Genomic DNA, 16,695 nt, shown 5'->3' on the forward strand with positions numbered 1-16,695 from the left:
GGTGCGGGACCACCTGCTCTTGCGTGGTTTCATGGATGGCTATCGGTGGCAAGGTGATGAAGATGACTATGAAGTCGTCCATGGGGGCCGGGCAAGAAATGAGGAAGGGCAACAAGACAACCACAGCGGCGAGGGCGGGCGAGAAGACGAAGAATCTCCAGGACATGATCACGACGGTGATGCTGTACACAGTCATCATGTAGAAGATGCCGGACATGATGATGAGGAAGATCAAGACGAAGGGCATGATCATGAAGATGAAGATGCCGGAGCAGACGACGATGGACCATCGATGGGCTGGGTGCAGGACCCTCATATTCAAGAGCTGCTTCTCAAGCAGACGGATAACGCAAGAGCTGCCGCCTGAGAGAAAGCCAAGCTGGATCAACTGGAGATAGACGCGGTTACTCCATTGTATGAAGGATGCAGGCCGAGGATACCGGCCTGAAAGTAACGCTCATGGCTCTGGAGATGAAGGTAAAACACAAAATGACCGACGCATGCTTCGACGAGAACATGTCATTCTGGCACGAACGTGTTCCCAAGGGGAACAAGTGCCTGACCAGTTTCGAGGAGGCGAAGAAAATCGTGTGTCCTCTGGATTACCGCACGTGAAATACCATGTGTGCATGAACAATTGCATCATTTATCAGGACGAGCACGTGGAGTCTACCATAGGTCCGGTGTGCGGCGTCACTCGATACAAGAAGAGGAAGAAAGCTCCTTGAAAAATGGTGTGGTACTTTCCGATCACTCCTCGTCTGCAGCGGTATTTCGCGGACCCTAAGCTAGCAAAGCTCCTGCGTTGGCACGTGGATAGGGAGGAGAAGAAGCGAGAAGATGACGGAAATGATCCGGAGATAAATAAAAAAGACAAGATGCTGAGTCACCCTAAGGATGCGAGCCAGTGGGAAGCGTTGAACTTCGAACACACAGAATTTGGGTACGATCCAAGGAACATCGTGCTGGGCGCGAGCACCGATGGAGTCAATCCGTTTGGCAGCCAGAGAAGCACACATAGCACCTGGCCTGTGTTTGTGTGGATGTACAACCTTCCCCCCTGGTTGTGCATGAAGAGGAAGTACATTCACATGAGTATGCTAATTGAAGGGCCGAAACAACCAGGGAACGACATCAATCTGTATCTGGGGCTGCTGAATGAGGAGCTAGACACGCTGTGGAAAACGCCAGCCAATACGTGGGACGCCGCAGAGAAAGAATATTTCCCTATGAGAGTCGCACTGCTCACGACGGTGCACGACTATCTCGGTTACGGATATCTCGCGGTGCAGGTGGTCCTTGGATTTTCTGGATGCGTCAGGTGCATGGATGACACAACGTATCACCAGCAAGATAGAGATCCCGGGTCTTCAAAAACCGTGTTCATGGGACATCGAAGGTGGCTTCGCGACAATGACCCTTGGAGAAAACGCAAGGATCTGTTCGATGGTGAAACCGAACCCCGAAGACGCCCGCGTACGAGGAGCGGCGAGGAAATAGATGAGCTGTTGAAAAATTGGAAAGATTGCCCACTGCCGGGAAAGAAGCAAAAGGTGCCAGAGCCGGGAAAGAAGCGAAAGGCGCCAGAGCCGCTGCTGAAGGTATGGAAAACGAGGTCTGTTTTCTAGGACTTGCCGTACTGGAAGATCCACCGTGTGCCTCACAGCCTTGATGTCATGCATATCACAAAGAACGTGTGCGAGAGTCTGCTTGGTACCCTGCTCAACATGCTAGAGAGGACCAAAGATGGGCCGAAAGCAAGGGCAGACTTGAAATCAATGGGCATCAGGGAGGAGCTTCACGCTAATGATGATGATGAGGCGAAGCAGGACACGGAAAGTCGTCGCAAAGGCAAAAAGGCCAAGAAGACCGGAAATGACTAGCCTCCCGCGTGCTTCACTCTAAATCAGGAGGAGATCGAGCAGTTTTTCACCTGCCTCGTAGGAGTAAAAATTCCTTACGCTTACGCGGGGAAGATAAGCAGATACCTAGACTCAGCGAAGCAGAAGTTCAGCGGGATGAAGTCTCACGACTGTCACGTGCTGATGATGCAGATACTTCCAGTTGCAATCCGTGGGATCATGGACGCGCACGTCCGTGAAACGCTATTTGGCCTATGCAACTTTTTCGACGTCATCTCTCGGAAGTCGGTTGGCGTGAGGTGTAGCGACCAGACCTCAAATGGTCTGTGCTGCTGTGCACCAGTGTCATCCCTGGATCAGTAATGCTGACACGCACAGTACAAATGGAGGATTTATAACAGAGTAGCAATCACACACTTATTACACCGAATATCTCCGAAGAGATTAAGTATGATAAACATGGCTTAAGGCCATCTAATAACGATAACAGCGGAAGACTTGGAAGATAAGTGAGTCCATCAACTCCAGCGGCATCACTGAGTATAAGACCACGACCTAAGGCACCTTACTCGTCGTCTGAAAAGTCTGCAACATGAAACGTTGCAGCCCGAAAACGGGTCAGCACATAGAATATGCTGGCAATGTAACACATAGAGAATAATGAACAATAACACTGCTATACTACATGCACATATGGCTGGTGGAAAGCTCTATGGTTACAATTTTGCGAAAAGCCAATTTTATCCTACCTCAAAGGAATAAATTTTATTTATTTATTATGGTGGTTGTGAAACATTGAGATGGTTGACAGCATCTCAATCCCAATTAAATGTCATCAATAACCCAACAAAATTAATTAGTAGTAACATAGTGATGAGATTCACATGATAATCCAAGTACTAGATACTCAAGTTGTCCATAACCGGGGACACGGCTAACCATGATTAGTTTGTACACTCTGCAGAGGTTTGCGCACTTTTCCCCACAAGACTCGATCGCCTCCGCTTGATTCTCGCACTACATGATGTTTGAGAAACGGATGACCGAGACACAGTCTTTCAGAAGTGTTTGCACCTTACGTATGGGTAGACCGTTACACCTACTTTCCCCTACATCTGCTAGTCTACCACTGTAAGAGTTCACACAACTTAGTCAACTATGCTAGAGCCCATAATAGCTTGCGGCTGCACACGGAAGTTTCTAGCATGAATAATCTCATGATCCCTTTGAACCTGGGTGGCGGTCCAAAAGAAAAACAGGCAATCCTGGAATACCCAGGTACCTCAATCCACCCAGATGTGAGTTTTAGTTGCCACCTTAGGTAAACCATTAATTAACAATCTCACATCTGTCATGGAAATCTCTCAAACCCAATCCACGTCTACGAGCATAGCATGGCAATAATAATAGCAAACGTAGAAGTAACTCCCAAGGGTTTGAATAGAAAACAGGTAATAGGTACTACCACACCTACTTCCCAACACCCACAATTTAATTAGATCCTAATCATGCAAGTGTTTGAGGAAAACAGATCTAATGCAATAAAACTGGGTATGGAAGGTATATGATCAAAGTGTTACTTGCCTTGCTGATGATCCGCGAAACCTAGCGATTCGAAGTAACAAGCGGCACACTCCGGGTACTCTATCGCAAACAAACAAGCATACAATCAGTACTCATCTAATGCACAGGTAAAACTCGAATGAAAGATCCACCAGAAAGTTCAACTTAAGAACTCCGGTTTGCAAAAAGAATCAACTCGAAAGAAGCAACGAAAGTCAAACGGCGAAAGAAAGAAACTTCGTTTACTAATCTGGACCTAGGTCAAATTTTACTGTAGCAAAAACTTGTTTGAGTTGGTTAAACGGAAAGAGAATTTCGAGACGAAACTCTAGGCGCTTGAATCGCCTGATTCCGATAAACGAGCGAGAAGTTAAACAGAATCGAAAATTCGATCAGAAATCGAATCTGAGATAATCGCAGAAAAATCCGACGAAAAAGAAAAAATGGACGAACGGTTAAAGAACGGACGTTCGTTAACAGAGAAAAACTGACGAACGCGTCCTTTAAAACGAACGGTTCGGTGAACGCTCGCAAAATAATAAAACCGAAAAAAAACCGATCTAGGGTTTTATTTTTAAAACGAAGGGTTTTTTTTAACAAAAACCGGCAACGACGAACGGGGCAGCGGGCAGTACCTCGTCGGGGCGGCTCCGGCGAGGGCTCCGGCGGGGCGCGGGTGCGGGGGTGCGGGCGAGGGCGAGGGGCGCGAGGGGCGGCGAGGGCGGTGGCTCTGGCGACGAACGCGGCGGCGGCGGCGGCGACTTGAGAGGAGAGAGAGGGGGGGTATTTATGAGGGGGGGGGGGGGTAGCAAGCTTGGAGGAGGGGGCAAGCTCCGGGGCGGCTCGGTCCCATGGCCATGGCGGACTCCGGCGGCGCGGCGGCTCCCGTGCGGAGGAAGGAGAGGGCGCGGGTGGGCCGGCGCTCGGCTGGGCTGCGGCCCAGCGGGCGTCGCGCGTTTTTTTTTAAAATAAGTTCCGCGGAAAATAGTTCGTAGAAAAATAAATAAAAATCAGAAAAATATAAAATAAATTTTCCCCGTCTGGTTAGAAAATCTAGAATAGGGTGAACATTTGTTTTAAATCAAAATAAATATTTTGAAAACATGCAATATTTTTAATGCAATAAAAATTGCAAATAAAATTCAAATAAATCCAATAAATGATTTCAACATTTTTCCTCCAGTATTTCAATTGTTTTGGAGAAGTCATATTTTCTCCTCTCGTTATTTTTAAAAATGAAATATTATTCCGGAGAGAAAATAATTAAAACCCAAAATCCTCGTCTTATTATTTGATGAAAATCAAATGCGAAAATTCGAGAAAATCCCCAACTCTCTCCGAGGGTCCTTGAGTTGCTTAGGATTTATGGAGGATTTGTCAAAATGCAATAAAACATGATATGAAATGATGATCTATGTATAACATTCCAAATTGGAAATTTGGGATGTTACAAACCTACCCCCCTTAAGATGAATCTCGCCCTCGAGATTCGGGTTGGCTAGAAAACAGGTGGGAGTGGTCTTTCCGTAGATCTTCCCCTCGCTCCCAGGTGGCTTCATCCTCCGTGTGGTGACTCCACTGGACTTTGCAAAACTTGATAACCTTGCTGCGGGTAACTCGGCTGGCATACTCGAGAATCTTAACTGGTTTCTCCTCATAGGTCAAATCACTTTCCAACTGAATCGCTTCCAGTGGCACAGTATCCCTCAGTGGTATTTCAGCCATCTCTGCGTGACACTTCTTCAACTGGGAAACGTGAAATACATCATGTACTCCAGACAATCCTTCGGGCAATTCCAGCTTGTAAGCAACTTCTCCCATACGTTCCAACACTCTGTATGGTCCGATAAAACGGGGCGCTAACTTTCCCTTAACTCCAAAGCGCTTCACTCCTCGAAGTGGTGATACTCGAAGATAAACTCGGTCTCCCACTTCATAAACTGTCTCTTTTCGTTTAGAATTAGCATAACTCTTCTGCCTGGACTGGGCTACCTCGAGCCTATCACGAATCAACCTCACTTTCTGTTCAGACTCATTAAACAAATCTGGTCCAAACAACTGACGGTCTCCAACTTCGTCCCATAACAACGGTGTTCTACACCTCCTTCCGTACAAGGCTTCGAAAGGGGCCATCTTCAAACTAGTTTGATAACTGTTGTTATAAGAAAACTCCGCATATGGCAAATTGTCGTCCCAACTGGATCCATAATCTAGTGCACATGCTCTCAACATGTCCTCCAAAATCTGGTTGACTCTCTCGGTCTGTCCATCTGTCTGTGGGTGAAATGCTGTACTAAATTCCAGCCTGGTTCCCAACGTTTCATGTAACTCCTTCCAAAACTTCGAGGTAAACTGGGTTCCTCTGTCTGATACAATGGTCCTCGGAACTCCATGCAAACATACGATCCTGGTCATGTATATCTTTGCCAACTTAGCACTGGTGTAAGTGGTCTTTACTGGAATGAAATGAGCCACTTTCGTCAAACGGTCGACTACAACCCATATTGAGTCATAGCCTGAACGAGTCCTGGGTAATCCGGTGATAAAATCCATGCCTATTTTATCCCACTTCCATTCGGGTATCGGCAATGGCTGTAGCAATCCTGCTGGCTTCTGATGCTCTGCCTTCACTCTCTGACATACATCACAAACTGCTACGTATTCTGCAATATCCTTCTTCATTCCGGTCCACCAGAAAGTATTCTTCAAATCCAAATACATCTTGGTATTCCCTGGGTGAATCGAGTACGGTGAATCATGGGCTTCTTGCAAAATCAACTTCCTGATCTCCGGATCATTTGGCACATATACGCGGTCCTCAAACCATAAGGTATCGTGCTAATCCTCACGAAATCCCTTGGCTTTTCCTTTGCTCATCTTCTCCTTTATCTCTTCAATCTCCTTGTCTGTCTTCTGAGCTTCTCTAATCCTTTCCATCAAGGTAGACTGAATCTCCAATGTCGCTAAATAGCCTCTTGGGACTATCTCCAAACATAGCTCGCGAAGGTCCTCGGCTAACTCCTGAGGTAACTCTCCTGTCATGAGGGTGTTGACATGACTCTTGCGGCTCAACGCGTCTGCTACTACGTTAGCCTTTCCAGGGTGATAATGCAATCTCATATCATAATCTTTAATGAGCTCCAACCATCTCCGCTGTCTGAGATTTAACTCCTTCTGCGTGAAAATGTACTTCAAACTCTTGTGATCCGTGTACACCTCACAATGGTTTCCGATGAGAAAATGTCTCCATGTCTTCAATGCATGCACCACGGCTGCTAATTCCAAATCATGCGTAGCATAATTCTTCTCATGGGGTTTAAGTTGTCGTGAAGCATATGACACAACTCTTCCTTCCTGCATAAGCACGGCTCCAAGTCCTCGACGAGAAGCGTCGCAATAAACTTCATAATCCTTGCGTTGATCTGGCAGAATCAACACTGGTGATGTAACCAATCGTTTCTTCAACTCTTGGAAACTAGCTTCACATTCCTCAGTCCAATTGAATTTGGTGTCCTTCTTCAATAGCTCAGTCATGGGCTTAGCAATCCTTGAGAAATTCTCGATGAATCTCCGGTAGTATCCTGCAAGTCCAAGAAAACTCCGGATTTCTCCAACTGTCGTGGGTGATTCCCAACTTGTCACTGTGTCAACCTTGGCAGGGTCTACTGCTATTCCTTCTCCAGAAATAACATGTCCAAGGAATCCAACTTCCTTCAGCCAAAACTCACATTTGCTGAACTTGGCGTATAACTGGTGTTCTCTGAGCTTCTCAAGTACCAATCTTAAATGCTCCTCATGCTCTTCCTCATCCTTGGAAAAGATTAAAATATCGTCAATGAACACTACGACGAACTTATCCAAAAACTCCATAAACACTTTGTTCATCAGGTTCATGAAATAGGCAGGTGCGTTAGTCAGTCCAAATGACATAACGGTATACTCATACAATCCATATCTGGTGGTAAAAGCTGTCTTGGGTATATCCTGCTCTCGAATCTTTAACTGATGGTATCCTGATCGTAGATCGATCTTGGAAAATACTTTAGCTCCTTGTAGGCGGTCAAACAAATCGTTGATCATCGGCAGTGGGTACTTGTTTTTGATGGTCACTTCATTCAATCCTCGGTAATCAACAACCATCCTCAGCGATCCATCTTTCTTCTCCACTAGAAGTACTGGTGATCCCCAAGGTGACGAACTTGGGCGAATATAGCCTTTATCCAGTAACTCCTTGATCTACTTCTTAATTTCCTCCAAATCCTTTGCGGGCATCCTGTACGGTCTCTTAGATATTGGCCCTGTGCCTGGCAAAAGTTCAATCAAGAACTCAATGTCTCTATCCGGTGGCATGCCTGGAAATTCTTCTGGAAATACATCCGGATAATCTTTCACCACTGGTACTTCCTCCTGTACAACTCCTGATAAGGCATTTACTTGAGTCCTCTTCGGCATATGCCGGGATACATACTTGATCCTTTTTCCTTCTGGGGAGGTAAGCAAAATCGTCTTGCTGGCACAATCGATGTTTCCTCCATACAACGATAGCCAATCCATTCCCAAAATCACATCCAAACCTTGCGATTCCAAAACAATGAGGTCTGAGGGGAAAACATGCCTACCAATGGCCAATGGTATCTGAAAACATCCTTGGGTGGCCATATACTCTGCTCCTGGCGAGGTTACTAACATAGGGTTTCTGAGAACTTTGGTGGACATCTTAAACTTATTCACGAATCCCCTTGATATGTATGAATGCGATGCACCAGTATCGAAAAGAACGGTTGCAGTAAATGACTTAACCAAAAACTTACCTATTACTGCATCAGGCTGAGCTTCAACCTCCTCCACGCTCACGTGGTTCACGTGTCCTTTGTTGAACGGGTTCGGCTTCTTCCCAGAGCTTCCATTGCCATTTCCATTTTGTGCTTCAGGACATTCATTGGCATAATGTCCATTCTTCTGGCACTTAAAGAAAGTGACTTGGCTCAGGTCCCTCTTGGCTGGGGTAGATGGGTTGGTGGTTCTGTCCGTTGCTTCCTCCATTCCCATTACCATTCTTGGAGCCATTATGGTTGTGCGAACTACCTCCTCCATGGGTATGCTGAAACTGTCCTCCCGGCTTTGGGGTAAATCGAGGCTTCTGCTGAGCTCCTGAGTTATACTTCCCTTGTCCATACTTCCTCTTACGGTTTTCAATCTGCTGTTGCTTCCCTTCAATCATGAGAGCTCTATCTACCAGCTCCTGGTAGTTGTTGTAAGTTGCTACCATCAACTGCATACTCAGCTCATCATTCAGTCCTTCCAAAAACTTCTCCTGCTTGGCTGCATCTGTAGCAACGTCATCTGGTGCATAACGTGCTAACTTACTGAATTCCTCCACATACTGGCCTACGGTGCGTCCTCCTTGGCGTAGGTTGCGAAACTCACGCTTCTTCATAGCCATAGCTCCTGCTGAAACATGAGCTGTACGGAAAGCTTGCTGAAACTGGTCCCATGTGACAGTGTCAATAGGGTGCGTGGCTGTATAATTCTCCCACCATGATGCTGCGGGTCCATCAAGCTGATGTGCGGCAAAACGCACTCTTTCCGCATCTGTGCATCCTGCAGTGGTCAACTCCCTTCCAACTTTGCGGAGCCAATCATCTGCAACAATCGGCTCGGTGCTACTGGAAAACACCGGCGGGTTTAGCCTCAGGAAACGGGCTAAGTGATCAACAGGTGGTGGTGGCGGTGGGTTGTTGTTGTTGTTGCCTTGGTTCTGCACTAACACTTGCATCAGGGCATTCTGTTGCTGAATCAACTGGGTGATCTCTGGCGGGAAAACAAATCCGGTGTCGCGTCTCGGAGGCATCTGATAGGTTTAGAAAAGATGAGAGTTAAGAATAGAATGAGGTCTAGAGAGAAACACTACCCATATGCTCATGAGACAAATTCAATCAATATCACTCAATCAATTCAAACAAGGCAAAACAATCGATCTAACTAGCGTTACAAAGTGCTTGAACTATACTATTAAATGGGGGAAAACTACTACTGATATGGTGGTCTACTAGAAATTCTGATCCGTTGAAGACTCCATGATGTCTGCTCCAGCTTCATCAACCCAGTCGTCTTCACTTGGTTCTGAGTCAGTGTCGTCGATGATGATGTACTTATCCGGACAAGTGCATTCGTCGACTTCTGCTTTTGGCACTGGATTTCCCATGAATATTCCAATCTTCTTCTCCAGGTCGTCATTCTTCCCTACTAGTGCGTTGATTTCCTCCAAATAATCTTCGCGTGTAGCCTTGAGTTCTTCTTGGAGTTCCTTGATCTTCGTTAATGCCTTCTTCAGTTCTTCCTTGTCCATGCACATCTAGTTCTCCTGGCGACGAATATGTTGGTTCTGCTCCTGGATGTAAGCTGCAATTGATCCATCCTTCTTGGTTCTGATCATCTCCCATTGCGCGTCTCGGCGTCCACAAATTTGGTAAATTGTATCCTTAAGCTCCTGGTGATAGACTTCTCCAGTGCGTCCCATGGCGATGTGTGCGGCCATGCTCTTCCCTAAACTCAAAGTTGGTGCTTCGAAAACCAATCTTATGGGTTCAGTAACTGGCACAAACGTCCTTCCTGGAATGATAACTTGAATCTTCCAGCTCTCCTCTTCAGGTAATGTGGCGTTGTTGGTTCCGGTGATGCTTGGTATTCCTATGTTCAAGTACTTGGTGACTTCCTTCAAGTGTCGACCAAACGGCGTGTCTTCATCTGGTTGCATGAACTTGCTCCTTGCATTCGCCATTCCTAAAAGAGTAGAAAAAGGAGAGGGGTCAGAAATGAGAAGAGAGAAGCTTTCTAGGGCTTAAGCTTAGTGGTCGTGTCCTACAGTCAGCGTGTGCTCTGATACCAACTTTGTAGCGACCAGACCTCAAATGGTCTGTGCTGCTGTGCACTAGTGTCATCCCTGGATCAGTAATGCTGACACGCACAGTACAAATGGAGGATTTATAACAGAGTAGCAATCACACACTTATTACTCCGAATATCTCCGAAGAGATTAAGTATGATAAACATGGCTTAAGGCCATCTAATAACGATAACAGCGGAAGACTTGGAAGATAAGTGAGTCCATCAACTCCAGCGGCATCACTGAGTATAAGACCACGACCTAAGGCACCTTACTCGTCGTCTGAAAAGTCTGCAACATGAAACGTTGCAGCCCGAAAACGGGTCAGCACATAGAATATGCTGGCAATGTAACACATAGAGAATAATGAACAATAACACTGCTATACTACATGCACATATGGCTGGTGGAAAGCTCTATGGTTACAATTTTGCGAAAAGCCAATTTTATCCTACCTCAAAGGAATAAATTTTATTTATTTATTATGGTGGTTGTGAAACATTGAGATGGTTGACAGCATCTCAATCCCAATTAAATGTCATCAATAACCCAACAAAATTAATTAGTAGTAACATAGTGATGAGATTCACATGATAATCCAAGTACTAGATACTCAAGTTGTCCATAACCGGGGACACGGCTAACCATGATTAGTTTGTACACTCTGCAGAGGTTTGCGCACTTTTCCCCACAAGACTCGATCGCCTCCGCTTGATTCTCGCACTACATGATGTTTGAGAAACGGATGACCGAGACACAGTCTTTCAGAAGTGTTTGCACCTTACGTATGGGTAGACCGTTACACCTACTTTCCCCTACATCTGCTAGTCTACCACTGTAAGAGTTCACACAACTTAGTCAACTATGCTAGAGCCCATAATAGCTTGCGGCTGCACATGGAAGTTTCTAGCATGAATAATCTCATGATCCCTTTGAACCTGGGTGGCGGTCCAAAAGAAAAACAGGCAATCCTGGAATACCCAGGTACCTCAATCCACCCAGATGTGAGTTTTAGTTGCCACCTTAGGTAAACCATTAATTAACAATCTCACATCTGTCATGGAAATCTCTCAAACCCAATCCACGTCTACGAGCATAGCATGGCAATAATAATAGCAAACGTAGAAGTAACTCCCAAGGGTTTGAATAGAAAACAGGTAATAGGTACTACCACACCTACTTCCCAACACCCACAATTTAATTAGATCCTAATCATGCAAGTGTTTGAGGAAAACAGATCTAATGCAATAAAACTGGGTATGGAAGGTATATGATCAAAGTGTTACTTGCCTTGCTGATGATCCGCGAAACCTAGCGATTCGAAGTAACAAGCGGCACACTCCGGGTACTCTATCGCAAACAAACAAGCATACAATCAGTACTCATCTAATGCACAGGTAAAACTCGAATGAAAGATCCACCAGAAAGTTCAACTTAAGAACTCCGGTTTGCAAAAAGAATCAACTCGAAAGAAGCAACGAAAGTCAAACGGCGAAAGAAAGAAACTTCGTTTACTAATCTGGACCTAGGTCAAATTTTACTGTAGCAAAAACTTGTTTGAGTTGGTTAAAGGAAAGAGAATTTCGAGACGAAACTCTAGGCGCTTGAATCGCCTGATTCCGATAAACGAGCGAGAAGTTAAACAGAATCGAAAATTCGATCAGAAATCGAATCTGAGATAATCGCAGAAAAATCCGACGAAAAAGAAAAAACGGACGAACGGTTAAAGAACGGACGTTCGTTAACAGAGAAAAACTGACGAACGCGTCCGTTAAAACGAACGGTTCGGTGAAGGCTCGCAAAATAATAAAACCGAAAAAACCGATCTAGGGTTTTATTTTTAAAACGAAGGGTTTTTTTAACAAAAACCGGCAAAGACGAACGGGGCAGCGGGCAGTACCTCGTCGGGGCGGCTCCGGCGAGGGCTCCGGCGGGGCGCGGGGTGCGGGGGTGCGGGCGAGGGCGAGGGGCGCGAGGGGCGGCGAGGGCGGGGGCTCCGGCGACGAACGCGGCGGCGGCGGCGGCGAGGCGAGTGGCGGCGGCGGCGAGGCGAGTGCGGGCGGCGGCGGCGACTTGAGAGGAGAGAGAGGGGGGGTATTTATGAGGGGGGGTAGCAAGCTTGGAGGAGGGGGCAAGCTCCGGGGCGGCTCGGTCCCGTGGCCATGGCGGACTCCGGCGGCGCGGCGGCTCCCGTGCGGAGGAAGGAGAGGGCGCGGGCGGGCCGGCGCTCGGCTGGGCTGCGGCCCAGCGGGCGTCGCACGTTTTTTTAAAAAATAAGTTCAGCGGAAAATAGTTCGTAGAAAAATAAATAAAAATCAGAAAACTATAAAATAAATTTTCCCCGTCTAGTTAGAAAATGTAGAATAGGGTGAACATTTTTTTAAATCAAAATAAATATTTTGAAAACATGCAATATTTTTAATGCATTAAAAATTGCAAATAAAATTCAAATAAATCCAATAAATGATTTCAACATTTTTTCTCCAGTATTTCAATTGTTTTGGAGAAGTCATATTTTCTCCTCTCGTTATTTTTAAAAATGAAATATTTTTCCAGAGAGAAAATAATTAAAACCCAAAATCCTCGTCTTATTATTTGATGAAAATCAAATGCGAAAATTCGAGAAAATCCCCAACTCTCTCCGAGGGTCCTTGAGTTGCTTACTATTTATCGAGGATTTGTCAAAATGCAATAAAACATGATATGAAATGATGATCTATGTATAACATTCCAAATTGGAAATTTGGGATGTTACATGAGGCAACTCAGAAGGCTACAGGAAGAGATTGTGGTGATACTATGCGAGCTTGAGATGTACTTCCCGCCCGCATTCTTCGATGTTATGGTGCATCTGCTGGTCCATATCGTGGAGGATATCATCCAACTCGGGCCGACGTTCCTGCACAGCATGATGCCGTTCGAAAGGATGAATGGTGTCATCAAAGGATACGTTCGCAACATGTCACGTCCAGAGGGAAGCATAGCCAGGGGCTTTCTGACCGAAGAGTGCATCTCCTACTGCACGAATTACCTAGGCATCGAGAACCCCGTTGGTCTGCCCGTCAACAGGCGCCTCGGCAGGCTCGCTGGATGGGGTCACCGCGAGGGTCGCCGCGAAATGTATGTCGACTTCGAGGGTCGACTCGCCGACTTTGAAAGAGCAAACCTAGTCGCGCTACAACACATAGACGTGGTCGATCCTTGGGTGGTAGAGCACAAAACCTTTATTGAGAAGACGTACAATGACCGAGGCCAATAGAGGACGGACGGAGATATAATCAAAGAGCACAACTCATGTTTCACGCGTTGGTTCAAGGAGAAGCTTCTGTCGTACCCTTTACATGAGGATTCTTCCGCGGAAGAAGAACTCATATTCGCCTTGTCACAGGGGACCGAGGACAACCTGATGACCTATGAGGTGTATGATATCAACGGCTACACATTCTACACCGAGGACAAGGACATGAAGAGCGATGGTTATCAGAACTCCGGGGTAACGATGGAATCCTACACCGGTAACGAAAAGGACAGATACTACGGAAGGATCGAGGAGATCTGGGAGCTGAGCTACGCTGGAGAGAAGGTCCCGATGTTCCGTGTCAGATGGGCCAAGAGCATCCTAAAAGAAGACCGGTATTTCACCACCATGGTTACACCCGAAGCCAAATCCAAGACCGCGGGCGCAAACGTCACCGCGAAAAATGAGCCATGGATACTGGCTTCCCAAGTGGACCAATGCTTCTTCATTACCGACCCGTCAAAGCCCAGTCGTGTTGTCGTGAGGAGAGGCAAAAGGAAGATCATTGGAATGGATGGACTCGCCAATGAGCAAGACTTCGACAAGTACGGTGACCCGAAGATGGAACATGACAACAACGATGAAGTGCCATACACCACAGGAAGAAGCAGGACCACCCTACCTAAAGGACGTCCGTTCAACAGAAGAACTCCATTTGCGAAAAAGAAGGGCAAGAAGATTGTGAAAAGATAGCTAGCTAAGATCGATTGTATTTAAATCGTAGTCTTCATTTCTCGATTGTATTTCGACATTTTGAAATGATTTTTCTTCTGTTCTAGTCCTCATGAATATTGAATTATGTTTATTATGGTATTGAATTTCTAACTCACAAAAAGTATTGAATTTTTTAATATTTTGTGAACTCATGAATATTTTTAAATTTTTATGATATTTTTTCAAATATTTTCAAATAACAAATTTGATGATATTTTCAAATAACAAATTTGATGATATTTTTTCATATTCATAAATATTTTCAAATAATAAATTTGATGATATTTTTTCACATTCATAAATGTTTTCAAATTTGATTTGTCATTTTCTAAAAAATATTAGATGAAACTAAATATTTTTCACGACCCCCCGCACCCGTCAACGAATGTAAATGCTCCCTCCCTCCCTCCCTCCTCTACTCATCTCCTCTATATAGTGTAATAATTTTTATCAATAAAAGAATAAAAAAAGTACTAATGGCGCACCAGGAGAGGGTGCGCCATTGTTATAAATAAAAAAAAGTTACTTGTGGCGCACCCCTCGGTGGTGCGCCATTGCTATGGATGTACTTATGGCGCACCCCTGGGTGGTGCGCCATTGCTATCCCTTTCCCCTCTATCCCTTTCCCCCTGGCCCCCCGCACCAGATCAAATCCCTAGCCCCCTCGCCCCCCGCGCCAGATCCCCCTCGCCGCCGACGACCCCTTTCCAGCGCGCCCCGCCCCCACCTCCAGCGCTCCTCCACCCATCACCACCGCAGCTCTTCCACCCCTCACCACCGCAAGCTACCGCCACCCCCGAGCATCCCTCTAGTTCGATTTGAACTCATCAGATCGCGCGGTGACCGCGACCACCTCGTCGTTGCCACGACCACCGTCGTCGTCGTCGTCGCCGCGCGGGAAGACGTCCAGGAGGATCGCCGTGTTTGGCTTCTTCCGTTCAGGGAACCAGCTCGAGCCGGGGTCTCGCGTAGCCGCCGCCGTCGCCGCCTTCTTCGTTCGGCCGCCCACATCTTGTCGCCCCAACCGCTGATCTTGCCCGTCCCCGGCCTCATCGAGCTCTCCTCCGGCCCTCCCCGTGGTGAGCCTCTTCCACCCCTCGTTCCCCCCTCTGTCGCGTGCACCCGTCGCCCCTTTCGGCCGCCCTTTCCCCCTGTTGCTCCCATCGCTGATGGTTTTGCTGCCGCTGCTCTGTTGTTTTGCCGCCACTGCTGACGCTGCTTGCTCTGCTGCGCTGCTGCCTGTCCTCGCACAGCCGCCCACGTCCCGCGCGTCCTGGCCTCGCGCCACGCCGGCGCCGGCCTCTGCAAGCCGACGCACCGTCCGCCCTGCTGCCCCATCGCCTACTGCCTCCCCTTGTGCATGCTGTGTGCTGTTGCTGCTGGCATATTGACGAGGACAACATGCCAGAAGTGAATAACCATGGCCAGCAAGGTTTTGGTCGTGGTACATTGGTACACAACATGCAGCTGCAGCCCCCATAGATACTTTTTTTTTGTTTTGAAAAAGACGATATATGAAATGTGAGAATTCTTAAAAGATGAATTACCGTGAAGTAGCTTGGTCGTGCCAAGAAAATGCTTCATTTTTGGTACTTGAAAGGTTTATGCTAATTCAGCAAATCCATGTGGCCTATTGAAAATTTAGAACTTGTGATCAGGAGATGTTTGGGAAAAAGGAGTGTAGGTACTGTTCTTGTGTTGGGATAATTTTGTAGATTTTTAGGAGCTAGGGGAAATAGGGTTGTAGTTGTAAACTGAAAATGGATCAGAATGGAAAAGTGGGTGTTTCTCTCAAAAATTTCAAAAGAGTAGGATGGGTCTTTGTTCAACAATGATTTTTAGGAATTATAGGGTCTCCCAAAAATTTTGTGGCAATTTTATAAAAATTATTTGAATTAGTTTTAGTGCAACAGAGGCAACTCAGAGTTTGAAAATGGCATTAAAGGAATTTGTTTTTGGGGTAAATTCTATTATGAAATAATTCCTACTGTTATTTAAAATATAAATGAAATGATTTGGAACACCAAGCAAGAGTTACGTTTCAAGTTGCTGAACCTTTTCATATAAGCTTGCAGAAGATTTAATTGATCATACAGAAAATGAAAAACGAAGGTCATACCGATCCTAGTTGGTATTATTTTTCTCAATTATAAGTGTTGAATGAACACAGAAAGAGAGTGCTAAGTGATTTCCATATATCAAGTTTCAGAATAATATATAGGATTGTTGGTTTTTAACCTTGGTTGCCATTGTTTCTATTTGTAACGGTCTGAAGAATGACTCATGCTGTTTGTGATATCGGCTACCTAACAATCCCTAAGTGAAAGCAACTAGCTGGAGTAGATTTGTGCACACAATACTCCTTCCAAGAC

The sequence above is a fragment of the Aegilops tauschii genome, chromosome 7, assembly GCF_002575655.3.
Source record: "Aegilops tauschii subsp. strangulata cultivar AL8/78 chromosome 7, Aet v6.0, whole genome shotgun sequence".
NCBI lineage: Eukaryota > Viridiplantae > Streptophyta > Magnoliopsida > Poales > Poaceae > Aegilops > Aegilops tauschii.